The 23,537-nt window shown below is 54.0% G+C and overlaps 1 protein-coding gene and 45 non-coding genes across 46 annotated transcripts in view; 11 read left to right on the plus strand and 35 right to left on the minus strand.

Annotated features, from left to right (window-relative positions):
- LOC107077277 (baculoviral IAP repeat-containing protein 1-like) overlaps positions 1 to 23,537 on the minus strand; it is a 150,575-nt gene that overhangs the window by 22,801 nt on the left and 104,237 nt on the right. The gene's annotated exons all lie outside the window — the stretch shown is intronic.
- Positions 409 to 481, minus strand: trnam-cau (transfer RNA methionine (anticodon CAU)). The gene has a single exon. It is a non-coding gene; the product is annotated as a tRNA-Met (tRNA).
- Positions 889 to 961, minus strand: trnaa-ugc (transfer RNA alanine (anticodon UGC)). Its single transcript has one exon. It is a non-coding gene; the product is annotated as a tRNA-Ala (tRNA).
- trnap-cgg (transfer RNA proline (anticodon CGG)) lies at positions 1,151 to 1,222 on the plus strand. Its single transcript has one exon. It is a non-coding gene; the product is annotated as a tRNA-Pro (tRNA).
- Positions 1,941 to 2,013, minus strand: trnaa-agc (transfer RNA alanine (anticodon AGC)). The gene has a single exon. It is a non-coding gene; the product is annotated as a tRNA-Ala (tRNA).
- On the minus strand, positions 2,518 to 2,590 carry trnam-cau (transfer RNA methionine (anticodon CAU)). Its single transcript has one exon. It is a non-coding gene; the product is annotated as a tRNA-Met (tRNA).
- On the minus strand, positions 2,998 to 3,070 carry trnaa-ugc (transfer RNA alanine (anticodon UGC)). Its single transcript has one exon. It is a non-coding gene; the product is annotated as a tRNA-Ala (tRNA).
- trnap-cgg (transfer RNA proline (anticodon CGG)) lies at positions 3,260 to 3,331 on the plus strand. Its single transcript has one exon. It is a non-coding gene; the product is annotated as a tRNA-Pro (tRNA).
- trnaa-agc (transfer RNA alanine (anticodon AGC)) lies at positions 4,050 to 4,122 on the minus strand. The gene has a single exon. It is a non-coding gene; the product is annotated as a tRNA-Ala (tRNA).
- trnam-cau (transfer RNA methionine (anticodon CAU)) lies at positions 4,627 to 4,699 on the minus strand. Its single transcript has one exon. It is a non-coding gene; the product is annotated as a tRNA-Met (tRNA).
- trnaa-ugc (transfer RNA alanine (anticodon UGC)) lies at positions 5,107 to 5,179 on the minus strand. Its single transcript has one exon. It is a non-coding gene; the product is annotated as a tRNA-Ala (tRNA).
- On the plus strand, positions 5,369 to 5,440 carry trnap-cgg (transfer RNA proline (anticodon CGG)). Its single transcript has one exon. It is a non-coding gene; the product is annotated as a tRNA-Pro (tRNA).
- trnaa-agc (transfer RNA alanine (anticodon AGC)) lies at positions 6,159 to 6,231 on the minus strand. The gene has a single exon. It is a non-coding gene; the product is annotated as a tRNA-Ala (tRNA).
- On the minus strand, positions 6,736 to 6,808 carry trnam-cau (transfer RNA methionine (anticodon CAU)). Its single transcript has one exon. It is a non-coding gene; the product is annotated as a tRNA-Met (tRNA).
- On the minus strand, positions 7,216 to 7,288 carry trnaa-ugc (transfer RNA alanine (anticodon UGC)). Its single transcript has one exon. It is a non-coding gene; the product is annotated as a tRNA-Ala (tRNA).
- trnap-cgg (transfer RNA proline (anticodon CGG)) lies at positions 7,478 to 7,549 on the plus strand. The gene has a single exon. It is a non-coding gene; the product is annotated as a tRNA-Pro (tRNA).
- On the minus strand, positions 8,268 to 8,340 carry trnaa-agc (transfer RNA alanine (anticodon AGC)). The gene has a single exon. It is a non-coding gene; the product is annotated as a tRNA-Ala (tRNA).
- trnam-cau (transfer RNA methionine (anticodon CAU)) lies at positions 8,845 to 8,917 on the minus strand. Its single transcript has one exon. It is a non-coding gene; the product is annotated as a tRNA-Met (tRNA).
- trnaa-agc (transfer RNA alanine (anticodon AGC)) lies at positions 9,325 to 9,397 on the minus strand. The gene has a single exon. It is a non-coding gene; the product is annotated as a tRNA-Ala (tRNA).
- trnam-cau (transfer RNA methionine (anticodon CAU)) lies at positions 9,902 to 9,974 on the minus strand. Its single transcript has one exon. It is a non-coding gene; the product is annotated as a tRNA-Met (tRNA).
- trnaa-ugc (transfer RNA alanine (anticodon UGC)) lies at positions 10,382 to 10,454 on the minus strand. The gene has a single exon. It is a non-coding gene; the product is annotated as a tRNA-Ala (tRNA).
- On the plus strand, positions 10,644 to 10,715 carry trnap-cgg (transfer RNA proline (anticodon CGG)). The gene has a single exon. It is a non-coding gene; the product is annotated as a tRNA-Pro (tRNA).
- On the minus strand, positions 11,434 to 11,506 carry trnaa-agc (transfer RNA alanine (anticodon AGC)). The gene has a single exon. It is a non-coding gene; the product is annotated as a tRNA-Ala (tRNA).
- Positions 12,011 to 12,083, minus strand: trnam-cau (transfer RNA methionine (anticodon CAU)). Its single transcript has one exon. It is a non-coding gene; the product is annotated as a tRNA-Met (tRNA).
- On the minus strand, positions 12,491 to 12,563 carry trnaa-ugc (transfer RNA alanine (anticodon UGC)). Its single transcript has one exon. It is a non-coding gene; the product is annotated as a tRNA-Ala (tRNA).
- Positions 12,753 to 12,824, plus strand: trnap-cgg (transfer RNA proline (anticodon CGG)). The gene has a single exon. It is a non-coding gene; the product is annotated as a tRNA-Pro (tRNA).
- trnaa-agc (transfer RNA alanine (anticodon AGC)) lies at positions 13,543 to 13,615 on the minus strand. The gene has a single exon. It is a non-coding gene; the product is annotated as a tRNA-Ala (tRNA).
- Positions 14,120 to 14,192, minus strand: trnam-cau (transfer RNA methionine (anticodon CAU)). Its single transcript has one exon. It is a non-coding gene; the product is annotated as a tRNA-Met (tRNA).
- On the minus strand, positions 14,600 to 14,672 carry trnaa-ugc (transfer RNA alanine (anticodon UGC)). The gene has a single exon. It is a non-coding gene; the product is annotated as a tRNA-Ala (tRNA).
- Positions 14,862 to 14,933, plus strand: trnap-cgg (transfer RNA proline (anticodon CGG)). Its single transcript has one exon. It is a non-coding gene; the product is annotated as a tRNA-Pro (tRNA).
- On the minus strand, positions 15,652 to 15,724 carry trnaa-agc (transfer RNA alanine (anticodon AGC)). The gene has a single exon. It is a non-coding gene; the product is annotated as a tRNA-Ala (tRNA).
- On the minus strand, positions 16,229 to 16,301 carry trnam-cau (transfer RNA methionine (anticodon CAU)). The gene has a single exon. It is a non-coding gene; the product is annotated as a tRNA-Met (tRNA).
- Positions 16,709 to 16,781, minus strand: trnaa-ugc (transfer RNA alanine (anticodon UGC)). The gene has a single exon. It is a non-coding gene; the product is annotated as a tRNA-Ala (tRNA).
- On the plus strand, positions 16,971 to 17,042 carry trnap-cgg (transfer RNA proline (anticodon CGG)). Its single transcript has one exon. It is a non-coding gene; the product is annotated as a tRNA-Pro (tRNA).
- trnaa-agc (transfer RNA alanine (anticodon AGC)) lies at positions 17,761 to 17,833 on the minus strand. The gene has a single exon. It is a non-coding gene; the product is annotated as a tRNA-Ala (tRNA).
- trnam-cau (transfer RNA methionine (anticodon CAU)) lies at positions 18,338 to 18,410 on the minus strand. Its single transcript has one exon. It is a non-coding gene; the product is annotated as a tRNA-Met (tRNA).
- trnaa-ugc (transfer RNA alanine (anticodon UGC)) lies at positions 18,818 to 18,890 on the minus strand. Its single transcript has one exon. It is a non-coding gene; the product is annotated as a tRNA-Ala (tRNA).
- trnap-cgg (transfer RNA proline (anticodon CGG)) lies at positions 19,080 to 19,151 on the plus strand. Its single transcript has one exon. It is a non-coding gene; the product is annotated as a tRNA-Pro (tRNA).
- trnaa-agc (transfer RNA alanine (anticodon AGC)) lies at positions 19,870 to 19,942 on the minus strand. Its single transcript has one exon. It is a non-coding gene; the product is annotated as a tRNA-Ala (tRNA).
- On the minus strand, positions 20,447 to 20,519 carry trnam-cau (transfer RNA methionine (anticodon CAU)). Its single transcript has one exon. It is a non-coding gene; the product is annotated as a tRNA-Met (tRNA).
- Positions 20,927 to 20,999, minus strand: trnaa-ugc (transfer RNA alanine (anticodon UGC)). Its single transcript has one exon. It is a non-coding gene; the product is annotated as a tRNA-Ala (tRNA).
- On the plus strand, positions 21,189 to 21,260 carry trnap-cgg (transfer RNA proline (anticodon CGG)). The gene has a single exon. It is a non-coding gene; the product is annotated as a tRNA-Pro (tRNA).
- On the minus strand, positions 21,979 to 22,051 carry trnaa-agc (transfer RNA alanine (anticodon AGC)). The gene has a single exon. It is a non-coding gene; the product is annotated as a tRNA-Ala (tRNA).
- Positions 22,556 to 22,628, minus strand: trnam-cau (transfer RNA methionine (anticodon CAU)). Its single transcript has one exon. It is a non-coding gene; the product is annotated as a tRNA-Met (tRNA).
- Positions 23,036 to 23,108, minus strand: trnaa-ugc (transfer RNA alanine (anticodon UGC)). Its single transcript has one exon. It is a non-coding gene; the product is annotated as a tRNA-Ala (tRNA).
- trnap-cgg (transfer RNA proline (anticodon CGG)) lies at positions 23,298 to 23,369 on the plus strand. The gene has a single exon. It is a non-coding gene; the product is annotated as a tRNA-Pro (tRNA).

Raw genomic sequence — 23,537 nt, forward strand, 5'->3', positions numbered from 1 at the left:
CGTTGCCTATTGTACGAGCTGAACTTTTGTGCTCCTCAATTCAATGCTCTTTCCATCAACTCATCTTGTCTTTTGACGCTTGGGGTTTTGCGCTCCTTTGACTCTCGGCATATCGGGTGACTTGAAACACTGAAGTTGTCGCTTACGGAGTGTGGAACATTGTTTTGCAACTGTCATGACGCTGTGTGAGCCTTTCACCGGCAACAGGGGCAGGCTGACAGCAGCGCCAGCGAAAGTTAGGGCAAATTTGTGGATTTAACTCTGAATGTGAGTGTTATGTAGGAAAGGGGTGCGGCTTTGCTCCTCTCCCGTGTAAAGGTGAGGCTTTCCACGTGGTAGGCACGCAGACGTGGTTCTGAGCGAATAGTTGCTGCAAGTGTCTGAAAAGAGCAAGAAAGCAAGTGGCCCTGCCCCGTGTGAGGATCGAACTCACGACCTTCAGATTATGAGACTGACGCGCTACCTACTACGCCAACGAGGCCAGCTGCGGCACTCGGGCCGGAAAGTTTGCCTCACAGGGATTTCAGACGCCTGTTCCCTAATCTTCCGACACCCGCTGCTGGGTGTTGCATTTGCCTTTTGATCTCACCCGAGACTTTGGGGCTTTGTTTCTGTCGCGAGTCTGTCTTTCACAGCTCACCTAACACAAGTCTCTCTGGCTGAAATGGCCTCTCTGCTTCAGCGTCGTGCCCTCACTCAGCCATTAAAAACATCACTCGGACCCCTGACATGCTGCCATGAAGTGTCAAGAGAGAGTGGCGGAGACGTACTTAAACCAGAGAGAAGATGAAAAGGGGGCGTGGCTGCTAAACGCTTCACACTCTCCTCGCAAGGCGTGATCAGGGGTTAAAGGACACCTCTCGACACACCGAGCGCTCAGCGTACACCTGGAGGATGCGGGCATCGATCCCGCTACCTCTCGCATGCAAAGCGAGCGCTCTACCATGTGAGCTAATCCCCCTCGCTGTGCCTTCCTCCTCGGCGTCGCCTTGTGCCGCTTGTTCCCCTCTTACCGGGCGCCGTCCACTGCCCTTCGCCTTCAAGGCAGTCGGCTTTCTTGACTTATTGATGAAGGTCTGACGGGACGAGCGAATGACGCCTCCCCCCGTCCTCCAGCTCGCTGACAACACAAAAGCGGAAGAGTCGCTGTGGCTCGTTGGTCTAGGCGTATGATTCTCGCTTCGGGTGCGAGAGGTCCCGGGTTCGAATCCCGGACGAGCCCTTTTCCTCCTCTTCCTCACTCCTGGGAACTGATATCCACAACACCTCGCAGCGTCTGCTTACGGCAAACGATGGAAGGTGACTGATGACTGAAGGAGCCTGGTCAATCCTCATCACGTGGCACAATGCCAGCGTGCAGTCAGCTGTCCAAGGCGGCAACCTCGTTGCTCGTTCAAAAGAACACGTCATGAAAACTCCTCACCGCTATGTGGTAAATGAGCACCGCGATCGCTTGTCGTCATGCGCCATTACTTGAGAAATGCAGAAGCAAAAACCGCCCTCTCTCAGCCACCGAAACGTGTGCGGGGCTCGCCTTGCGCTCTCTGCGCCTCGCATATTTGCGGAGCTGTCTGCTCTTCTTTCTGTTGAAGTACTCAAAATACTTCACCGTCCTCCAGAGCGTGATGTGCTCGCTGACAGCTTTCAATATTTGAAGGAAAACTACGAGCTTGATGGCTCGAATGTGAATGTTAAGCAATCGTTGATCAAACGCACGTCTTCTAAGGATTCGTGAGAGTATTCTCAGCATTGTTTTCACTCGGATATACTTTTCATTTGCTAAGCTGCCAAATCGGACGCACTCGGTGCAGACTGAGGTGGGGAAGGAGGCGTGGCCCTTCAATGCTTGACAGCTGAAGGACGTTGAGCGGAGGAGAACCTATCAGAAGTCGCAGAGGCTAAAGGAGAGCACCCGGCTCCCAGAGCTCCAGACTCGCACCTGGAGGATGCGGGCATCGATCCCGCTACCTCTCGCATGCTAAGCGAGCGCTCTACCATTTGAGCTAATCCCCCTCGCTTCACGCTTCTCGGCATCATGTCTTACCGCCCGCTGCCCTTGGTCTGCAAGGCAGTCCTTTCAAGTGCGATGAAGACGCACGAATAGACCTTCGTTGCCTATTGTACGAGCTGAACTTTTGTGCTCCTCAATTCAATGCTCTTTCCATCAACTCATCTTGTCTTTTGACGCTTGGGGTTTTGCGCTCCTTTGACTCTCGGCATATCGGGTGACTTGAAACACTGAAGTTGTCGCTTACGGAGTGTGGAACATTGTTTTGCAACTGTCATGACGCTGTGTGAGCCTTTCATCGGCAACAGGGGCAGGCTGACAGCAGCGCCAGCGAAAGTTAGGGCAAATTTGTGGATTTAACTCTGAATGTGAGTGTTATGTAGGAAAGGGGTGCGGCTTTGCTCCTCTCCCGTGTAAAGGTGAGGCTTTCCACGTGGTAGGCACGCAGACGTGGTTCTGAGCGAATAGTTGCTGCAAGTGTCTGAAAAGAGCAAGAAAGCAAGTGGCCCTGCCCCGTGTGAGGATCGAACTCACGACCTTCAGATTATGAGACTGACGCGCTACCTACTACGCCAACGAGGCCAGCTGCGGTGCCCGGGCCGGAAAGTTTGCCTCACAGGGATTTCAGACGCCTGTTCCCTAATCTTGCGACACCCTCTGCTGGGTGTTGCATTTGCCTTTTGATCTCACCCGAGACTTTGGGGCTTTGTTTCTGTCGCGAGTCTGTCTTTCACAGCTCACCTAGCACAAGTCTCTCTGGCTGAAATGGCCTCTCTGCTTCAGCGTCGTGCCCTCACTCAGCCATTAAAAACATCACTCGGACCCCTGACATGCTGCCATGAAGTGTCAAGAGAGAGTGGCGGAGACGTACTTAAACCAGAGAGAAGATGAAAAGGGGGCGTGGCTGCTAAACGCTTCACACTCTCCTCGCAAGGCGTGATCAGGGGTTAAAGGACACCTCTCGACACACCGAGCGCTCAGCGTACACCTGGAGGATGCGGGCATCGATCCCGCTACCTCTCGCATGCAAAGCGAGCGCTCTACCATGTGAGCTAATCCCCCTCGCTGTGCCTTCCTCCTCGGCGTCGCCTTGTGCCGCTTGTTCCCCTCTTACCGGGCGCCGTCCACTGCCCTTCGCCTTCAAGGCAGTCGGCTTTCTTGACTTATTGATGAAGGTCTGACGGGACGAGCGAATGACGCCTCCCCCCGTCCTCCAGCTCGCTGACAACACAAAAGCGGAAGAGTCGCTGTGGCTCGTTGGTCTAGGCGTATGATTCTCGCTTCGGGTGCGAGAGGTCCCGGGTTCGAATCCCGGACGAGCCCTTTTCCTCCTCTTCCTCACTCCTGGGAACTGATATCCACAACACCTCGCAGCGTCTGCTTACGGCAAACGATGGAAGGTGACTGATGACTGAAGGAGCCTGGTCAATCCTCATCACGTGGCACAATGCCAGCGTGCAGTCAGCTGTCCAAGGCGGCAACCTCGTTGCTCGTTCAAAAGAACACGTCATGAAAACTCCTCACCGCTATGTGGTAAATGAGCACCGCGATCGCTTGTCGTCATGCGCCATTACTTGAGAAATGCAGAAGCAAAAACCGCCCTCTCTCAGCCACCGAAACGTGTGCGGGGCTCGCCTTGCGCTCTCTGCGCCTCGCATATTTGCGGAGCTGTCTGCTCTTCTTTCTGTTGAAGTACTCAAAATACTTCACCGTCCTCCAGAGCGTGATGTGCTCGCTGACAGCTTTCAATATTTGAAGGAAAACTACGAGCTTGATGGCTCGAATGTGAATGTTAAGCAATCGTTGATCAAACGCACGTCTTCTAAGGATTCGTGAGAGTATTCTCAGCATTGTTTTCACTCGGATATACTTTTCATTTGCTAAGCTGCCAAATCGGACGCACTCGGTGCAGACTGAGGTGGGGAAGGAGGCGTGGCCCTTCAATGCTTGACAGCTGAAGGACGTTGAGCGGAGGAGAACCTATCAGAAGTCGCAGAGGCTAAAGGAGAGCACCCGGCTCCCAGAGCTCCAGACTCGCACCTGGAGGATGCGGGCATCGATCCCGCTACCTCTCGCATGCTAAGCGAGCGCTCTACCATTTGAGCTAATCCCCCTCGCTTCACGCTTCTCGGCATCATGTCTTACCGCCCGCTGCCCTTGGTCTGCAAGGCAGTCCTTTCAAGTGCGATGAAGACGCACGAATAGACCTTCGTTGCCTATTGTACGAGCTGAACTTTTGTGCTCCTCAATTCAATGCTCTTTCCATCAACTCATCTTGTCTTTTGACGCTTGGGGTTTTGCGCTCCTTTGACTCTCGGCATATCGGGTGACTTGAAACACTGAAGTTGTCGCTTACGGAGTGTGGAACATTGTTTTGCAACTGTCATGACGCTGTGTGAGCCTTTCATCGGCAACAGGGGCAGGCTGACAGCAGCGCCAGCGAAAGTTAGGGCAAATTTGTGGATTTAACTCTGAATGTGAGTGTTATGTAGGAAAGGGGTGCGGCTTTGCTCCTCTCCCGTGTAAAGGTGAGGCTTTCCACGTGGTAGGCACGCAGACGTGGTTCTGAGCGAATAGTTGCTGCAAGTGTCTGAAAAGAGCAAGAAAGCAAGTGGCCCTGCCCCGTGTGAGGATCGAACTCACGACCTTCAGATTATGAGACTGACGCGCTACCTACTACGCCAACGAGGCCAGCTGCGGTGCCCGGGCCGGAAAGTTTGCCTCACAGGGATTTCAGACGCCTGTTCCCTAATCTTGCGACACCCTCTGCTGGGTGTTGCATTTGCCTTTTGATCTCACCCGAGACTTTGGGGCTTTGTTTCTGTCGCGAGTCTGTCTTTCACAGCTCACCTAGCACAAGTCTCTCTGGCTGAAATGGCCTCTCTGCTTCAGCGTCGTGCCCTCACTCAGCCATTAAAAACATCACTCGGACCCCCGACATGCTGCCATGAAGTGTCAAGAGAGAGTGGCGGAGACGTACTTAAGCCAGAGAGAAGATGAAAAGGGGGCGTGGCTGCTAAACGCTTCACACTCTCCTCGCAAGGCGTGATCAGGGGTTAAAGGACACCTCTCGACGCACCGAGCGCTCAGCGTACACCTGGAGGATGCGGGCATCGATCCCGCTACCTCTCGCATGCAAAGCGAGCGCTCTACCATGTGAGCTAATCCCCCTCGCTGTGCCTTCCTCCTCGGCGTCGCCTTGTGCCGCTTGTTCCCCTCTTACCGGGCGCCGTCCACTGCCCTTCGCCTTCAAGGCAGTCGGCTTTCTTGACTTATTGATGAAGGTCTGACGGGACGAGCGAATGACGCCTCCCCCCGTCCTCCAGCTCGCTGACAACACAAAAGCGGAAGAGTCGCTGTGGCTCGTTGGTCTAGGCGTATGATTCTCGCTTCGGGTGCGAGAGGTCCCGGGTTCAAATCCCGGACGAGCCCTTTTCCTCCTCTTCCTCACTCCTGGGAACTGATATCCACAACACCTCGCAGCGTCTGCTTACGGCAAACGATGGAAGGTGACTGATGACTGAAGGAGCCTGGTCAATCCTCATCACGTGGCACAATGCCAGCGTGCAGTCAGCTGTCCAAGGCGGCAACCTCGTTGCTCGTTCAAAAGAACACGTCCTGAAAACTCCTCACCGCTATGTGGTAAATGAGCACCGCGATCGCTTGTCGTCATGCGCCATTACTTGAGAAATGCAGAAGCAAAAACCGCCCTCTCTCAGCCACCGAAACGTGTGCGGGGCTCGCCTTGCGCTCTCTGCGCCTCGCATATTTGCGGAGCTGTCTGCTCTTCTTTCTGTTGAAGTACTCAAAATACTTCACCGTCCTCCAGAGCGTGATGTGCTCGCTGACAGCTTTCAATATTTGAAGGAAAACTACGAGCTTGATGGCTCGAATGTGAATGTTAAGCAATCGTTGATCAAACGCACGTCTTCTAAGGATTCGTGAGAGTATTCTCAGCATTGTTTTCACTCGGATATACTTTTCATTTGCTAAGCTGCCAAATCGGACGCACTCGGTGCAGACTGAGGTGGGGAAGGAGGCGTGGCCCTTCAATGCTTGACAGCTGAAGGACGTTGAGCGGAGGAGAACCTATCAGAAGTCGCAGAGGCTAAAGGAGAGCACCCGGCTCCCAGAGCTCCAGACTCGCACCTGGAGGATGCGGGCATCGATCCCGCTACCTCTCGCATGCTAAGCGAGCGCTCTACCATTTGAGCTAATCCCCCTCGCTTCACGCTTCTCGGCATCATGTCTTACCGCCCGCTGCCCTTGGTCTGCAAGGCAGTCCTTTCAAGTGCGATGAAGACGCACGAATAGACCTTCGTTGCCTATTGTACGAGCTGAACTTTTGTGCTCCTCAATTCAATGCTCTTTCCATCAACTCATCTTGTCTTTTGACGCTTGGGGTTTTGCGCTCCTTTGACTCTCGGCATATCGGGTGACTTGAAACACTGAAGTTGTCGCTTACGGAGTGTGGAACATTGTTTTGCAACTGTCATGACGCTGTGTGAGCCTTTCATCGGCAACAGGGGCAGGCTGACAGCAGCGCCAGCGAAAGTTAGGGCAAATTTGTGGATTTAACTCTGAATGTGAGTGTTATGTAGGAAAGGGGTGCGGCTTTGCTCCTCTCCCGTGTAAAGGTGAGGCTTTCCACGTGGTAGGCACGCAGACGTGGTTCTGAGCGAATAGTTGCTGCAAGTGTCTGAAAAGAGCAAGAAAGCAAGTGGCCCTGCCCCGTGTGAGGATCGAACTCACGACCTTCAGATTATGAGACTGACGCGCTACCTACTACGCCAACGAGGCCAGCTGCGGTGCCCGGGCCGGAAAGTTTGCCTCACAGGGATTTCAGACGCCTGTTCCCTAATCTTGCGACACCCTCTGCTGGGTGTTGCATTTGCCTTTTGATCTCACCCGAGACTTTGGGGCTTTGTTTCTGTCGCGAGTCTGTCTTTCACAGCTCACCTAGCACAAGTCTCTCTGGCTGAAATGGCCTCTCTGCTTCAGCGTCGTGCCCTCACTCAGCCATTAAAAACATCACTCGGACCCCCGACATGCTGCCATGAAGTGTCAAGAGAGAGTGGCGGAGACGTACTTAAGCCAGAGAGAAGATGAAAAGGGGGCGTGGCTGCTAAACGCTTCACACTCTCCTCGCAAGGCGTGATCAGGGGTTAAAGGACACCTCTCGACGCACCGAGCGCTCAGCGTACACCTGGAGGATGCGGGCATCGATCCCGCTACCTCTCGCATGCAAAGCGAGCGCTCTACCATGTGAGCTAATCCCCCTCGCTGTGCCTTCCTCCTCGGCGTCGCCTTGTGCCGCTTGTTCCCCTCTTACCGGGCGCCGTCCACTGCCCTTCGCCTTCAAGGCAGTCGGCTTTCTTGACTTATTGATGAAGGTCTGACGGGACGAGCGAATGACGCCTCCCCCCGTCCTCCAGCTCGCTGACAACACAAAAGCGGAAGAGTCGCTGTGGCTCGTTGGTCTAGGCGTATGATTCTCGCTTCGGGTGCGAGAGGTCCCGGGTTCAAATCCCGGACGAGCCCTTTTCCTCCTCTTCCTCACTCCTGGGAACTGATATCCACAACACCTCGCAGCGTCTGCTTACGGCAAACGATGGAAGGTGACTGATGACTGAAGGAGCCTGGTCAATCCTCATCACGTGGCACAATGCCAGCGTGCAGTCAGCTGTCCAAGGCGGCAACCTCGTTGCTCGTTCAAAAGAACACGTCCTGAAAACTCCTCACCGCTATGTGGTAAATGAGCACCGCGATCGCTTGTCGTCATGCGCCATTACTTGAGAAATGCAGAAGCAAAAACCGCCCTCTCTCAGCCACCGAAACGTGTGCGGGGCTCGCCTTGCGCTCTCTGCGCCTCGCATATTTGCGGAGCTGTCTGCTCTTCTTTCTGTTGAAGTACTCAAAATACTTCACCGTCCTCCAGAGCGTGATGTGCTCGCTGACAGCTTTCAATATTTGAAGGAAAACTACGAGCTTGATGGCTCGAATGTGAATGTTAAGCAATCGTTGATCAAACGCACGTCTTCTAAGGATTCGTGAGAGTATTCTCAGCATTGTTTTCACTCGGATATACTTTTCATTTGCTAAGCTGCCAAATCGGACGCACTCGGTGCAGACTGAGGTGGGGAAGGAGGCGTGGCCCTTCAATGCTTGACAGCTGAAGGACGTTGAGCGGAGGAGAACCTATCAGAAGTCGCAGAGGCTAAAGGAGAGCACCCGGCTCCCAGAGCTCCAGACTCGCACCTGGAGGATGCGGGCATCGATCCCGCTACCTCTCGCATGCTAAGCGAGCGCTCTACCATTTGAGCTAATCCCCCTCGCTTCAGGCTTCTCGGCATCATGTCTTACCGCCCGCTGCCCTTGGTCTGCAAGGCAGTCCTTTCAAGTGCGATGAAGACGCACGAATAGACCTTCGTTGCCTATTGTACGAGCTGAACTTTTGTGCTCCTCAATTCAATGCTCTTTCCATCAACTCATCTTGTCTTTTGACGCTTGGGGTTTTGCGCTCCTTTGACTCTCGGCATATCGGGTGACTTGAAACACTGAAGTTGTTGCTTACGGAGTGTGGAACATTGTTTTGCAACTGTCATGACGCTGTGTGAGCCTTTCATCGGCAACAGGGGCAGGCTGACAGCAGCGCCAGCGAAAGTTAGGGCAAATTTGTGGATTTAACTCTGAATGTGAGTGTTATGTAGGAAAGGGGTGCGGCTTTGCTCCTCTCCCGTGTAAAGGTGAGGCTTTCCACGTGGTAGGCACGCAGACGTGGTTCTGAGCGAATAGTTGCTGCAAGTGTCTGAAAAGAGCAAGAAAGCAAGTGGCCCTGCCCCGTGTGAGGATCGAACTCACGACCTTCAGATTATGAGACTGACGCGCTACCTACTACGCCAACGAGGCCAGCTGCGGTGCCCGGGCCGGAAAGTTTGCCTCACAGGGATTTCAGACGCCTGTTCCCTAATCTTGCGACACCCGCTGCTGGGTGTTGCATTTGCCTTTTGATCTCACCCGAGACTTTGGGGCATTGTTTCTGTCGCGAGTCTGTCTTTCACAGCTCACCTAACACAAGTCTCTCTGGCTGAAATGGCCTCTCTGCTTCAGCGTCGTGCCCTCACTCAGCCATTAAAAACATCACTCGGACCCCCGACATGCTGCCATGAAGTGTCAAGAGAGAGTGGCGGAGACGTACTTAAACCAGAGAGAAGATGAAAAGGGGGCGTGGATGCTAAACGCTTCACACTCTCCTCGCAAGGCGTGATCAGGGGTTAAAGGACACCTCTCGACGCACCGAGCGCTCAGCGTACACCTGGAGGATGCGGGCATCGATCCCGCTACCTCTCGCATGCTAAGCGAGCGCTCTACCATTTGAGCTAATCCCCCTCGCTTCAGGCTTCTCGGCATCATGTCTTACCGCCCGCTGCCCTTGGTCTGCAAGGCAGTCCTTTCAAGTGCGATGAAGACGCACGAATAGACCTTCGTTGCCTATTGTACGAGCTGAACTTTTGTGCTCCTCAATTCAATGCTCTTTCCATCAACTCATCTTGTCTTTTGACGCTTGGGGTTTTGCGCTCCTTTGACTCTCGGCATATCGGGTGACTTGAAACACTGAAGTTGTTGCTTACGGAGTGTGGAACATTGTTTTGCAACTGTCATGACGCTGTGTGAGCCTTTCATCGGCAACAGGGGCAGGCTGACAGCAGCGCCAGCGAAAGTTAGGGCAAATTTGGGGATTTAACTCTGAATGTGAGTGTTATGTAGGAAAGGGGTGCGGCTTTGCTCCTCTCCCGTGTAAAGGTGAGGCTTTCCACGTGGTAGGCACGCAGACGTGGTTCTGAGCGAATAGTTGCTGCAAGTGTCTGAAAAGAGCAAGAAAGCAAGTGGCCCTGCCCCGTGTGAGGATCGAACTCACGACCTTCAGATTATGAGACTGACGCGCTACCTACTACGCCAACGAGGCCAGCTGCGGCACTCGGGCCGGAAAGTTTGCCTCACAGGGATTTCAGACGCCTGTTCCCTAATCTTGCGACACCCGCTGCTGGGTGTTGCATTTGCCTTTTGATCTCACCCGAGACTTTGGGGCTTTGTTTCTGTCGCGAGTCTGTCTTTCACAGCTCACCTAACACAAGTCTCTCTGGCTGAAATGGCCTCTCTGCTTCAGCGTCGTGCCCTCACTCAGCCATTAAAAACATCACTCGGACCCCTGACATGCTGCCATGAAGTGTCAAGAGAGAGTGGCGGAGACGTACTTAAACCAGAGAGAAGATGAAAAGGGGGCGTGGCTGCTAAACGCTTCACACTCTCCTCGCAAGGCGTGATCAGGGGTTAAAGGACACCTCTCGACACACCGAGCGCTCAGCGTACACCTGGAGGATGCGGGCATCGATCCCGCTACCTCTCGCATGCAAAGCGAGCGCTCTACCATGTGAGCTAATCCCCCTCGCTGTGCCTTCCTCCTCGGCGTCGCCTTGTGCCGCTTGTTCCCCTCTTACCGGGCGCCGTCCACTGCCCTTCGCCTTCAAGGCAGTCGGCTTTCTTGACTTATTGATGAAGGTCTGACGGGACGAGCGAATGACGCCTCCCCCCGTCCTCCAGCTCGCTGACAACACAAAAGCGGAAGAGTCGCTGTGGCTCGTTGGTCTAGGCGTATGATTCTCGCTTCGGGTGCGAGAGGTCCCGGGTTCAAATCCCGGACGAGCCCTTTTCCTCCTCTTCCTCACTCCTGGGAACTGATATCCACAACACCTCGCAGCGTCTGCTTACGGCAAACGATGGAAGGTGACTGATGACTGAAGGAGCCTGGTCAATCCTCATCACGTGGCACAATGCCAGCGTGCAGTCAGCTGTCCAAGGCGGCAACCTCGTTGCTCGTTCAAAAGAACACGTCATGAAAACTCCTCACCGCTATGTGGTAAATGAGCACCGCGATCGCTTGTCGTCATGCGCCATTACTTGAGAAATGCAGAAGCAAAAACCGCCCTCTCTCAGCCACCGAAACGTGTGCGGGGCTCGCCTTGCGCTCTCTGCGCCTCGCATATTTGCGGAGCTGTCTGCTCTTCTTTCTGTTGAAGTACTCAAAATACTTCACCGTCCTCCAGAGCGTGATGTGCTCGCTGACAGCTTTCAATATTTGAAGGAAAACTACGAGCTTGATGGCTCGAATGTGAATGTTAAGCAATCGTTGATCAAACGCACGTCTTCTAAGGATTCGTGAGAGTATTCTCAGCATTGTTTTCACTCGGATATACTTTTCATTTGCTAAGCTGCCAAATCGGACGCACTCGGTGCAGACTGAGGTGGGGAAGGAGGCGTGGCCCTTCAATGCTTGACAGCTGAAGGACGTTGAGCGGAGGAGAACCTATCAGAAGTCGCAGAGGCTAAAGGAGAGCACCCGGCTCCCAGAGCTCCAGACTCGCACCTGGAGGATGCGGGCATCGATCCCGCTACCTCTCGCATGCTAAGCGAGCGCTCTACCATTTGAGCTAATCCCCCTCGCTTCAGGCTTCTCGGCATCATGTCTTACCGCCCGCTGCCCTTGGTCTGCAAGGCAGTCCTTTCAAGTGCGATGAAGACGCACGAATAGACCTTCGTTGCCTATTGTACGAGCTGAACTTTTGTGCTCCTCAATTCAATGCTCTTTCCATCAACTCATCTTGTCTTTTGACGCTTGGGGTTTTGCGCTCCTTTGACTCTCGGCATATCGGGTGACTTGAAACACTGAAGTTGTCGCTTACGGAGTGTGGAACATTGTTTTGCAACTGTCATGACGCTGTGTGAGCCTTTCATCGGCAACAGGGGCAGGCTGACAGCAGCGCCAGCGAAAGTTAGGGCAAATTTGTGGATTTAACTCTGAATGTGAGTGTTATGTAGGAAAGGGGTGCGGCTTTGCTCCTCTCCCGTGTAAAGGTGAGGCTTTCCACGTGGTAGGCACGCAGACGTGGTTCTGAGCGAATAGTTGCTGCAAGTGTCTGAAAAGAGCAAGAAAGCAAGTGGCCCTGCCCCGTGTGAGGATCGAACTCACGACCTTCAGATTATGAGACTGACGCGCTACCTACTACGCCAACGAGGCCAGCTGCGGCACTCGGGCCGGAAAGTTTGCCTCACAGGGATTTCAGACGCCTGTTCCCTAATCTTGCGACACCCGCTGCTGGGTGTTGCATTTGCCTTTTGATCTCACCCGAGACTTTGGGGCTTTGTTTCTGTCGCGAGTCTGTCTTTCACAGCTCACCTAACACAAGTCTCTCTGGCTGAAATGGCCTCTCTGCTTCAGCGTCGTGCCCTCACTCAGCCATTAAAAACATCACTCGGACCCCTGACATGCTGCCATGAAGTGTCAAGAGAGAGTGGCGGAGACGTACTTAAACCAGAGAGAAGATGAAAAGGGGGCGTGGCTGCTAAACGCTTCACACTCTCCTCGCAAGGCGTGATCAGGGGTTAAAGGACACCTCTCGACACACCGAGCGCTCAGCGTACACCTGGAGGATGCGGGCATCGATCCCGCTACCTCTCGCATGCAAAGCGAGCGCTCTACCATGTGAGCTAATCCCCCTCGCTGTGCCTTCCTCCTCGGCGTCGCCTTGTGCCGCTTGTTCCCCTCTTACCGGGCGCCGTCCACTGCCCTTCGCCTTCAAGGCAGTCGGCTTTCTTGACTTATTGATGAAGGTCTGACGGGACGAGCGAATGACGCCTCCCCCCGTCCTCCAGCTCGCTGACAACACAAAAGCGGAAGAGTCGCTGTGGCTCGTTGGTCTAGGCGTATGATTCTCGCTTCGGGTGCGAGAGGTCCCGGGTTCAAATCCCGGACGAGCCCTTTTCCTCCTCTTCCTCACTCCTGGGAACTGATATCCACAACACCTCGCAGCGTCTGCTTACGGCAAACGATGGAAGGTGACTGATGACTGAAGGAGCCTGGTCAATCCTCATCACGTGGCACAATGCCAGCGTGCAGTCAGCTGTCCAAGGCGGCAACCTCGTTGCTCGTTCAAAAGAACACGTCATGAAAACTCCTCACCGCTATGTGGTAAATGAGCACCGCGATCGCTTGTCGTCATGCGCCATTACTTGAGAAATGCAGAAGCAAAAACCGCCCTCTCTCAGCCACCGAAACGTGTGCGGGGCTCGCCTTGCGCTCTCTGCGCCTCGCATATTTGCGGAGCTGTCTGCTCTTCTTTCTGTTGAAGTACTCAAAATACTTCACCGTCCTCCAGAGCGTGATGTGCTCGCTGACAGCTTTCAATATTTGAAGGAAAACTACGAGCTTGATGGCTCGAATGTGAATGTTAAGCAATCGTTGATCAAACGCACGTCTTCTAAGGATTCGTGAGAGTATTCTCAGCATTGTTTTCACTCGGATATACTTTTCATTTGCTAAGCTGCCAAATCGGACGCACTCGGTGCAGACTGAGGTGGGGAAGGAGGCGTGGCCCTTCAATGCTTGACAGCTGAAGGACGTTGAGCGGAGGAGAACCTATCAGAAGTCGCAGAGGCTAAAGGAGAGCACCCGGCTCCCAGAGCTCCAGACTCGCACCTGGAGGATGCGGGCATCGATCCCGCTACCTCTCGCATGCTAAGCGAGCGCTCTACCATTTGAGCTAATCCCCCTCGCTTCAGGCTTCTCGGCATCATGTCTTACCGCCCGCTGCCCTTGGTCTGCAAGGCAGTCCTTTCAAGTGCGATGAAGACGCACGAATAGACCTTCGTTGCCTATTGTACGAGCTGAACTTTTGTGCTCCTCAATTCAATGCTCTTTCCATCAACTCATCTTGTCTTTTGACGCTTGGGGTTTTGCGCTCCTTTGACTCTCGGCATATCGGGTGACTTGAAACACTGAAGTTGTCGCTTACGGAGTGTGGAACATTGTTTTGCAACTGTCATGACGCTGTGTGAGCCTTTCATCGGCAACAGGGGCAGGCTGACAGCAGCGCCAGCGGAAGTTAGGGCAAATTTGGGGATTTAACTCTGAATGTGAGTGTTATGTAGGAAAGGGGTGCGGCTTTGCTCCTCTCCCGTGTAAAGGTGAGGCTTTCCACGTGGTAGGCACGCAGACGTGGTTCTGAGCGAATAGTTGCTGCAAGTGTCTGAAAAGAGCAAGAAAGCAAGTGGCCCTGCCCCGTGTGAGGATCGAACTCACGACCTTCAGATTATGAGACTGACGCGCTACCTACTACGCCAACGAGGCCAACTGCGGTGCCCGGGCCGGAAAGTTTGCCTCACAGGGATTTCAGACGCCTGTTCCCTAATCTTGCGACACCCTCTGCTGGGTGTTGCATTTGCCTTTTGATCTCACCCGAGACTTTGGGGCTTTGTTTCTGTCGCGAGTCTGTCTTTCACAGCTCACCTAGCACAAGTCTCTCTGGCTGAAATGGCCTCTCTGCTTCAGCGTCGTGCCCTCACTCAGCCATTAAAAACATCACTCGGACCCCTGACATGCTGCCATGAAGTGTCAAGAGAGAGTGGCGGAGACGTACTTAAACCAGAGAGAAGATGAAAAGGGGGCGTGGCTGCTAAACGCTTCACACTCTCCTCGCAAGGCGTGATCAGGGGTTAAAGGACACCTCTCGACACACCGAGCGCTCAGCGTACACCTGGAGGATGCGGGCATCGATCCCGCTACCTCTCGCATGCAAAGCGAGCGCTCTACCATGTGAGCTAATCCCCCTCGCTGTGCCTTCCTCCTCGGCGTCGCCTTGTGCCGCTTGTTCCCCTCTTACCGGGCGCCGTCCACTGCCCTTCGCCTTCAAGGCAGTCGGCTTTCTTGACTTATTGATGAAGGTCTGACGGGACGAGCGAATGACGCCTCCCCCCGTCCTCCAGCTCGCTGACAACACAAAACCGGAAGAGTCGCTGTGGCTCGTTGGTCTAGGCGTATGATTCTCGCTTCGGGTGCGAGAGGTCCCGGGTTCAAATCCCGGACGAGCCCTTTTCCTCCTCTTCCTCACTCCTGGGAACTGATATCCACAACACCTCGCAGCGTCTGCTTACGGCAAACGATGGAAGGTGACTGATGACTGAAGGAGCCTGGTCAATCCTCATCACGTGGCACAATGCCAGCGTGCAGTCAGCTGTCCAAGGCGGCAACCTCGTTGCTCGTTCAAAAGAACACGTCATGAAAACTCCTCACCGCTATGTGGTAAATGAGCACCGCGATCGCTTGTCGTCATGCGCCATTACTTGAGAAATGCAGAAGCAAAAACCGCCCTCTCTCAGCCACCGAAACGTGTGCGGGGCTCGCCTTGCGCTCTCTGCGCCTCGCATATTTGCGGAGCTGTCTGCTCTTCTTTCTGTTGAAGTACTCAAAATACTTCACCGTCCTCCAGAGCGTGATGTGCTCGCTGACAGCTTTCAATATTTGAAGGAAAACTACGAGCTTGATGGCTCGAATGTGAATGTTAAGCAATCGTTGATCAAACGCACGTCTTCTAAGGATTCGTGAGAGTATTCTCAGCATTGTTTTCACTCGGATATACTTTTCATTTGCTAAGCTGCCAAATCGGACGCACTCGGTGCAGACTGAGGTGGGGAAGGAGGCGTGGCCCTTCAATGCTTGACAGCTGAAGGACGTTGAGCGGAGGAGAACCTATCAGAAGTCGCAGAGGCTAAAGGAGAGCACCCGGCTCCCAGAGCTCCAGACTCGCACCTGGAGGATGCGGGCATCGATCCCGCTACCTCTCGCATGCTAAGCGAGCGCTCTACCATTTGAGCTAATCCCCCTCGCTTCAGGCTTCTCGGCATCATGTCTTACCGCCCGCTGCCCTTGGTCTGCAAGGCAGTCCTTTCAAGTGCGATGAAGACGCACGAATAGACCTTCGTTGCCTATTGTACGAGCTGAACTTTTGTGCTCCTCAATTCAATGCTCTTTCCATCAACTCATCTTGTCTTTTGACGCTTGGGGTTTTGCGCTCCTTTGACTCTCGGCATATCGGGTGACTTGAAACACTGAAGTTGTCGCTTACGGAGTGTGGAACATTGTTTTGCAACTGTCATGACGCTGTGTGAGCCTTTCATCGGCAACAGGGGCAGGCTGACAGCAGCGCCAGCGGAAGTTAGGGCAAATTTGGGGATTTAACTCTGAATGTGAGTGTTATGTAGGAAAGGGGTGCGGCTTTGCTCCTCTCCCGTGTAAAGGTGAGGCTTTCCACGTGGTAGGCACGCAGACGTGGTTCTGAGCGAATAGTTGCTGCAAGTGTCTGAAAAGAGCAAGAAAGCAAGTGGCCCTGCCCCGTGTGAGGATCGAACTCACGACCTTCAGATTATGAGACTGACGCGCTACCTACTACGCCAACGAGGCCAACTGCGGTGCCCGGGCCGGAAAGTTTGCCTCACAGGGATTTCAGACGCCTGTTCCCTAATCTTGCGACACCCTCTGCTGGGTGTTGCATTTGCCTTTTGATCTCACCCGAGACTTTGGGGCTTTGTTTCTGTCGCGAGTCTGTCTTTCACAGCTCACCTAGCACAAGTCTCTCTGGCTGAAATGGCCTCTCTGCTTCAGCGTCGTGCCCTCACTCAGCCATTAAAAACATCACTCGGACCCCTGACATGCTGCCATGAAGTGTCAAGAGAGAGTGGCGGAGACGTACTTAAACCAGAGAGAAGATGAAAAGGGGGCGTGGCTGCTAAACGCTTCACACTCTCCTCGCAAGGCGTGATCAGGGGTTAAAGGACACCTCTCGACACACCGAGCGCTCAGCGTACACCTGGAGGATGCGGGCATCGATCCCGCTACCTCTCGCATGCAAAGCGAGCGCTCTACCATGTGAGCTAATCCCCCTCGCTGTGCCTTCCTCCTCGGCGTCGCCTTGTGCCGCTTGTTCCCCTCTTACCGGGCGCCGTCCACTGCCCTTCGCCTTCAAGGCAGTCGGCTTTCTTGACTTATTGATGAAGGTCTGACGGGACGAGCGAATGACGCCTCCCCCCGTCCTCCAGCTCGCTGACAACACAAAACCGGAAGAGTCGCTGTGGCTCGTTGGTCTAGGCGTATGATTCTCGCTTCGGGTGCGAGAGGTCCCGGGTTCAAATCCCGGACGAGCCCTTTTCCTCCTCTTCCTCACTCCTGGGAACTGATATCCACAACACCTCGCAGCGTCTGCTTACGGCAAACGATGGAAGGTGACTGATGACTGAAGGAGCCTGGTCAATCCTCATCACGTGGCACAATGCCAGCGTGCAGTCAGCTGTCCAAGGCGGCAACCTCGTTGCTCGTTCAAAAGAACACGTCATGAAAACTCCTCACCGCTATGTGGTAAATGAGCACCGCGATCGCTTGTCGTCATGCGCCATTACTTGAGAAATGCAGAAGCAAAAACCGCCCTCTCTCAGCCACCGAAACGTGTGCGGGGCTCGCCTTGCGCTCTCTGCGCCTCGCATATTTGCGGAGCTGTCTGCTCTTCTTTCTGTTGAAGTACTCAAAATACTTCACCGTCCTCCAGAGCGTGATGTGCTCGCTGACAGCTTTCAATATTTGAAGGAAAACTACGAGCTTGATGGCTCGAATGTGAATGTTAAGCAATCGTTGATCAAACGCACGTCTTCTAAGGATTCGTGAGAGTATTCTCAGCATTGTTTTCACTCGGATATACTTTTCATTTGCTAAGCTGCCAAATCGGACGCACTCGGTGCAGACTGAGGTGGGGAAGGAGGCGTGGCCCTTCAATGCTTGACAGCTGAAGGACGTTGAGCGGAGGAGAACCTATCAGAAGTCGCAGAGGCTAAAGGAGAGCACCCGGCTCCCAGAGCTCCAGACTCGCACCTGGAGGATGCGGGCATCGATCCCGCTACCTCTCGCATGCTAAGCGAGCGCTCTACCATTTGAGCTAATCCCCCTCGCTTCAGGCTTCTCGGCATCATGTCTTACCGCCCGCTGCCCTTGGTCTGCAAGGCAGTCCTTTCAAGTGCGATGAAGACGCACGAATAGACCTTCGTTGCCTATTGTACGAGCTGAACTTTTGTGCTCCTCAATTCAATGCTCTTTCCATCAACTCATCTTGTCTTTTGACGCTTGGGGTTTTGCGCTCCTTTGACTCTCGGCATATCGGGTGACTTGAAACACTGAAGTTGTCGCTTACGGAGTGTGGAACATTGTTTTGCAACTGTCATGACGCTGTGTGAGCCTTTCATCGGCAACAGGGGCAGGCTGACAGCAGCGCCAGCGGAAGTTAGGGCAAATTTGGGGATTTAACTCTGAATGTGAGTGTTATGTAGGAAAGGGGTGCGGCTTTGCTCCTCTCCCGTGTAAAGGTGAGGCTTTCCACGTGGTAGGCACGCAGACGTGGTTCTGAGCGAATAGTTGCTGCAAGTGTCTGAAAAGAGCAAGAAAGCAAGTGGCCCTGCCCCGTGTGAGGATCGAACTCACGACCTTCAGATTATGAGACTGACGCGCTACCTACTACGCCAACGAGGCCAACTGCGGTGCCCGGGCCGGAAAGTTTGCCTCACAGGGATTTCAGACGCCTGTTCCCTAATCTTGCGACACCCTCTGCTGGGTGTTGCATTTGCCTTTTGATCTCACCCGAGACTTTGGGGCTTTGTTTCTGTCGCGAGTCTGTCTTTCACAGCTCACCTAGCACAAGTCTCTCTGGCTGAAATGGCCTCTCTGCTTCAGCGTCGTGCCCTCACTCAGCCATTAAAAACATCACTCGGACCCCCGACATGCTGCCATGAAGTGTCAAGAGAGAGTGGCGGAGACGTACTTAAACCAGAGAGAAGATGAAAAGGGGGCGTGGCTGCTAAACGCTTCACACTCTCCTCGCAAGGCGTGATCAGGGGTTAAAGGACACCTCTCGACGCACCGAGCGCTCAGCGTACACCTGGAGGATGCGGGCATCGATCCCGCTACCTCTCGCATGCAAAGCGAGCGCTCTACCATGTGAGCTAATCCCCCTCGCTGTGCCTTCCTCCTCGGCGTCGCCTTGTGCCGCTTGTTCCCCTCTTACCGGGCGCCGTCCACTGCCCTTCGCCTTCAAGGCAGTCGGCTTTCTTGACTTATTGATGAAGGTCTGACGGGACGAGCGAATGACGCCTCCCCCCGTCCTCCAGCTCGCTGACAACACAAAACCGGAAGAGTCGCTGTGGCTCGTTGGTCTAGGCGTATGATTCTCGCTTCGGGTGCGAGAGGTCCCGGGTTCAAATCCCGGACGAGCCCTTTTCCTCCTCTTCCTCACTCCTGGGAACTGATATCCACAACACCTCGCAGCGTCTGCTTACGGCAAACGATGGAAGGTGACTGATGACTGAAGGAGCCTGGTCAATCCTCATCACGTGGCACAATGCCAGCGTGCAGTCAGCTGTCCAAGGCGGCAACCTCGTTGCTCGTTCAAAAGAACACGTCATGAAAACTCCTCACCGCTATGTGGTAAATGAGCACCGCGATCGCTTGTCGTCATGCGCCATTACTTGAGAAATGCAGAAGCAAAAACCGCCCTCTCTCAGCCACCGAAACGTGTGCGGGGCTCGCCTTGCGCTCTCTGCGCCTCGCATATTTGCGGAGCTGTCTGCTCTTCTTTCTGTTGAAGTACTCAAAATACTTCACCGTCCTCCAGAGCGTGATGTGCTCGCTGACAGCTTTCAATATTTGAAGGAAAACTACGAGCTTGATGGCTCGAATGTGAATGTTAAGCAATCGTTGATCAAACGCACGTCTTCTAAGGATTCGTGAGAGTATTCTCAGCATTGTTTTCACTCGGATATACTTTTCATTTGCTAAGCTGCCAAATCGGACGCACTCGGTGCAGACTGAGGTGGGGAAGGAGGCGTGGCCCTTCAATGCTTGACAGCTGAAGGACGTTGAGCGGAGGAGAACCTATCAGAAGTCGCAGAGGCTAAAGGAGAGCACCCGGCTCCCAGAGCTCCAGACTCGCACCTGGAGGATGCGGGCATCGATCCCGCTACCTCTCGCATGCTAAGCGAGCGCTCTACCATTTGAGCTAATCCCCCTCGCTTCAGGCTTCTCGGCATCATGTCTTACCGCCCGCTGCCCTTGGTCTGCAAGGCAGTCCTTTCAAGTGCGATGAAGACGCACGAATAGACCTTCGTTGCCTATTGTACGAGCTGAACTTTTGTGCTCCTCAATTCAATGCTCTTTCCATCAACTCATCTTGTCTTTTGACGCTTGGGGTTTTGCGCTCCTTTGACTCTCGGCATATCGGGTGACTTGAAACACTGAAGTTGTTGCTTACGGAGTGTGGAACATTGTTTTGCAACTGTCATGACGCTGTGTGAGCCTTTCATCGGCAACAGGGGCAGGCTGACAGCAGCGCCAGGGAAAGTTAGGGCAAATTTGGGGATTTAACTCTGAATGTGAGTGTTATGTAGGAAAGGGGTGCGGCTTTGCTCCTCTCCCGTGTAAAGGTGAGGCTTTCCACGTGGTAGGCACGCAGACGTGGTTCTGAGCGAATAGTTGCTGCAAGTGTCTGAAAAGAGCAAGAAAGCGAGTGGCCCTGCCCCGTGTGAGGATCGAACTCACGACCTTCAGATTATGAGACTGACGCGCTACCTACTACGCCAACGAGGCCAGCTGCGGCACTCGGGCCGGAAAGTTTGCCTCACAGGGATTTCAGACGCCTGTTCCCTAATCTTGCGACACCCGCTGCTGGGTGTTGCATTTGCCTTTTGATCTCACCCGAGACTTTGGGGCTTTGTTTCTGTCGCGAGTCTGTCTTTCACAGCTCACCTAACACAAGTCTCTCTGGCTGAAATGGCCTCTCTGCTTCAGCGTCGTGCCCTCACTCAGCCATTAAAAACATCACTCGGACCCCTGACATGCTGCCATGAAGTGTCAAGAGAGAGTGGCGGAGACGTACTTAAACCAGAGAGAAGATGAAAAGGGGGCGTGGCTGCTAAACGCTTCACACTCTCCTCGCAAGGCGTGATCAGGGGTTAAAGGACACCTCTCGACACACCGAGCGCTCAGCGTACACCTGGAGGATGCGGGCATCGATCCCGCTACCTCTCGCATGCAAAGCGAGCGCTCTACCATGTGAGCTAATCCCCCTCGCTGTGCCTTCCTCCTCGGCGTCGCCTTGTGCCGCTTGTTCCCCTCTTACCGGGCGCCGTCCACTGCCCTTCGCCTTCAAGGCAGTCGGCTTTCTTGACTTATTGATGAAGGTCTGACGGGACGAGCGAATGACGCCTCCCCCCGTCCTCCAGCTCGCTGACAACACAAAAGCGGAAGAGTCGCTGTGGCTCGTTGGTCTAGGCGTATGATTCTCGCTTCGGGTGCGAGAGGTCCCGGGTTCGAATCCCGGACGAGCCCTTTTCCTCCTCTTCCTCACTCCTGGGAACTGATATCCACAACACCTCGCAGCGTCTGCTTACGGCAAACGATGGAAGGTGACTGATGACTGAAGGAGCCTGGTCAATCCTCATCACGTGGCACAATGCCAGCGTGCAGTCAGCTGTCCAAGGCGGCAACCTCGTTGCTCGTTCAAAAGAACACGTCATGAAAACTCCTCACCGCTATGTGGTAAATGAGCACCGCGATCGCTTGTCGTCATGCGCCATTACTTGAGAAATGCAGAAGCAAAAACCGCCCTCTCTCAGCCACCGAAACGTGTGCGGGGCTCGCCTTGCGCTCTCTGCGCCTCGCATATTTGCGGAGCTGTCTGCTCTTCTTTCTGTTGAAGTACTCAAAATACTTCACCGTCCTCCAGAGCGTGATGTGCTCGCTGACAGCTTTCAATATTTGAAGGAAAACTACGAGCTTGATGGCTCGAATGTGAATGTTAAGCAATCGTTGATCAAACGCACGTCTTCTAAGGATTCGTGAGAGTATTCTCAGCATTGTTTTCACTCGGATATACTTTTCATTTGCTAAGCTGCCAAATCGGACGCACTCGGTGCAGACTGAGGTGGGGAAGGAGGCGTGGCCCTTCAATGCTTGACAGCTGAAGGACGTTGAGCGGAGGAGAACCTATCAGAAGTCGCAGAGGCTAAAGGAGAGCACCCGGCTCCCAGAGCTCCAGACTCGCACCTGGAGGATGCGGGCATCGATCCCGCTACCTCTCACATGCTAAGCGAGCGCTCTACCATTTGAGCTAATCCCCCTCGCTTCAGGCTTCTCGGCATCATGTCTTACCGCCCGCTGCCCTTGGTCTGCAAGGCAGTCCTTTCAAGTGCGATGAAGACGCACGAATAGACCTTCGTTGCCTATTGTACGAGCTGAACTTTTGTGCTCCTCAATTCAATGCTCTTTCCATCAACTCATCTTGTCTTTTGACGCTTGGGGTTTTGCGCTCCTTTGACTCTCGGCATATCGGGTGACTTGAAACACTGAAGTTGTCGCTTACGGAGTGTGGAACATTGTTTTGCAACTGTCATGACGCTGTGTGAGCCTTTCATCGGCAACAGGGGCAGGCTGACAGCAGCGCCAGCGAAAGTTAGGGCAAATTTGGGGATTTAACTCTGAATGTGAGTGTTATGTAGGAAAGGGGTGCGGCTTTGCTCCTCTCCCGTGTAAAGGTGAGGCTTTCCACGTGGTAGGCACGCAGACGTGGTTCTGAGCGAATAGTTGCTGCAAGTGTCTGAAAAGAGCAAGAAAGCAAGTGGCCCTGCCCCGTGTGAGGATCGAACTCACGACCTTCAGATTATGAGACTGACGTGCTACCTACTACGCCAACGAGGCCAGCTGCGGCGCCCGGGCCGGAAAGTTTGCCTCACAGGGATTTCAGACGCCTGTTCCCTAATCTTGCGACACCCTCTGCTGGGTGTTGCATTTGCCTTTTGATCTCACCCGAGACTTTGGGGCTTTGTTTCTGTCGCGAGTCTGTCTTTCACAGCTCACCTAGCACAAGTCTCTCTGGCTGAAATGGCCTCTCTGCTTCAGCGTCGTGCCCTCACTCAGCCATTAAAAACATCACTCGGACCCCCGACATGCTGCCATGAAGTGTCAAGAGAGAGTGGCGGAGACGTACTTAAACCAGAGAGAAGATGAAAAGGGGGCGTGGCTGCTAAACGCTTCACACTCTCCTCGCAAGGCGTGATCAGGGGTTAAAGGACACCTCTCGACGCACCGAGCGCTCAGCGTACACCTGGAGGATGCGGGCATCGATCCCGCTACCTCTCGCATGCAAAGCGAGCGCTCTACCATGTGAGCTAATCCCCCTCGCTGTGCCTTCCTCCTCGGCGTCGCCTTGTGCCGCTTGTTCCCCTCTTACCGGGCGCCGTCCACTGCCCTTCGCCTTCAAGGCAGTCGGCTTTCTTGACTTATTGATGAAGGTCTGACGGGACGAGCGAATGACGCCTCCCCCCGTCCTCCAGCTCGCTGACAACACAAAAGCAGAAGAGTCGCTGTGGCTCGTTGGTCTAGGCGTATGATTCTCGCTTCGGGTGCGAGAGGTCCCGGGTTCAAATCCCGGACGAGCCCTTTTCCTCCTCTTCCTCACTCCTGGGAACTGATATCCACAACACCTCGCAGCGTCTGCTTACGGCAAACGATGGAAGGTGACTGATGACTGAAGGAGCCTGGTCAATCCTCATCACGTGGCACAATGCCAGCGTGCAGTCAGCTGTCCAAGGCGGCAACCTCGTTGCT

Source organism: Lepisosteus oculatus, chromosome 4 (genome assembly GCF_040954835.1).
Source record: "Lepisosteus oculatus isolate fLepOcu1 chromosome 4, fLepOcu1.hap2, whole genome shotgun sequence".
NCBI classification, from domain to species: Eukaryota; Metazoa; Chordata; class Actinopteri; order Semionotiformes; family Lepisosteidae; genus Lepisosteus; species Lepisosteus oculatus.